This window comes from Malus sylvestris, chromosome 15 (assembly GCF_916048215.2).
Source record: "Malus sylvestris chromosome 15, drMalSylv7.2, whole genome shotgun sequence".
Lineage (NCBI taxonomy): Eukaryota > Viridiplantae > Streptophyta > Magnoliopsida > Rosales > Rosaceae > Malus > Malus sylvestris.
In genome coordinates, this window is record NC_062274.1 from 25,387,878 (window position 1) to 25,389,845 (window position 1,968).

At 39.0% G+C, this 1,968-nt stretch overlaps 1 long non-coding RNA gene across 1 annotated transcript; it reads right to left on the reverse strand.

Moving 5' to 3' along the window:
* Positions 1 to 306: 306 nt before the first annotated feature.
* LOC126604140 (uncharacterized) lies at positions 307 to 1,582 on the reverse strand. Its single transcript, XR_007616502.1, has 2 exons — positions 982 to 1,582; positions 307 to 547 (listed from the first exon to the last, which is right to left on the reverse strand). It is a non-coding gene; the product is annotated as an uncharacterized LOC126604140 (long non-coding RNA).
* Between the last annotated feature and the right edge of the window lie 386 nt (positions 1,583 to 1,968).

Consider the following 1,968-nt stretch of genomic DNA (forward strand, 5'->3'; position numbering starts at 1 on the left):
TCGCAAGGATAATACAAAAATTAAAATAATTATCAAACATATTTTAATATTTAAAGCCTAATATTTTTTTAAGCTTTCAGCTTTTAGCTTTTTAAACTAAATAAGAATCCCAAAATATAAAAATTTTAATTGTCAAACATGTTTAATATTTCTGTGCATGTTCGTTATGTAATCGTGTCATTTGGTAGGACTTTCGGTTTAATGCATCACACACACAATAAATTGTAATGAAATGGTTGCAAAACAGCTTTACCGAAACAGTATCGTTCTTGGAAACTTCCTGCAATCTGAGCGAGACAACGCACACAGCGGAGTAAATGATAGCGTATTTAAAAGTGTTCTGACGACAACGACCAAAATAAAAATAATAGGGTAAATTACACAAAATTACTTTAATTATAGGTCGAATGATACTTTCATACCTTATCTTTTAAAAGTGGTAATGTCATAGCTCATCTTACGAATTTGTGTCAATGTCATACCTTCCGTTAGCTTGGCTGTGAATTTCTTAGTTAAATGCTGACTTGGCTTGATTCAGGCCTACTTTCTATTAAAAAAATAATTAAATATTTAAAAAAATAATTAAATATTAAAAAATTAAAACAAAACAAAAACAAAAAACAAAAAACCAAAAAAACACCCATCCCTGTGTCCCCCTTCCCCAAAAACCCAGATCCCCTCCCCCCATCAACTCGTGTCCCCCTCCCTAAAACCCAGATCTCCTTCTCCCCATCGGAAACCCTTCTTACCCATCCCCCCCAACCTTCCTCCACCACCCACCCTCTCTCTCATCTCTCTCTCTTCTCTCTCTCTTCTCTCTTTCTCTCTCTTGCCTCTCTCTCTCCTCTCTCTCTCTTCTCTCTCTCTCTCTCTCTCTCTCTCTCTCTCTCTCTCTCTCTCGCCTCTCTCTCTCTCTCTCTCTCTCTCCTTCTTTATGGGTTTATGCTGAAACCAGAAAGAAAAAAGATAATAAGTACTTACTCGGGTCAAGTTCTGCAATTAGAGCAGCACCCTTGAAGTAGCAAGATCCCCACCCTTGTATTTGAATCTTTGGAAGTAGCTATTGAATGCATAGAAAGCATGGTCTTTTAGAGTGTTTGGGAAATAGCAAGCTTGTTTCACCTGAATCTGGCTACAATCTGCACCTCCTCCTCCCCCACACAAGCCCAATCCATTGCCGCCTGCCACTTGTCATCCAGCGTCGGCTCGTCGGTGATGCACCATTGCTCAAACTTGGCAGCTGAAAAATCTAGTACTGTGCGTTCACACACGTATTAAGTAACAAAGGTTTGGGGGGGGGGGGGAGGGGGAATTGAGGGTTTGGGTGTGTAGGAGGGGAAGGGGATCTAGGGGTGGCCGCGTGGGTTTGGTTTTTTTTGTTTTTTTTTTTTTTGGTGTGGGATCTGGGTGTGGGCTTGGTTTTTTTTGTTTATTCAGTTGGGTGGTGAAGATGAAGGAAGAGAGGCGGCGGTGGGGTGAAGAGAGAAAGAGGGTGGTGGAGGAAGGTTGGGGGGACAGGGAAGGGTTTGGTGGCTGTCGAAGAGAAGAAGAAAAAAGGTTGGTGCGGGTGGAGGAAAGGGAAGGTCAGATCCCTGCCATTTTTTTTTTAGTTTTTTTAATATTTAATTATTAAAAATATATTTAATTATTTTTTAATCATGTTAGATGTTTTTGACCACGTCAGCATTTAACAGAGAAATTAACAGAAAAATTGACGAAGGTATGACATTGGCACAAATTCGTAAGATGAGGTATAACATTGTCACTTTTAAAAGATGAGGTATAAAAGTGTCGTTCAATCTACAATTCAGGTAGTTTTGTGTAATTTACCCAAAATAATATAATGAAAGCATATTGAAGGTAGTGGCCCACCTCAACAAACCTTTGGCCTTTTCTTTTGGAAAGAGATCCTCTTTGGATTTCTTCTACCAAAATCACCGGATTAAGTGATATGAATCTTTAAAATTT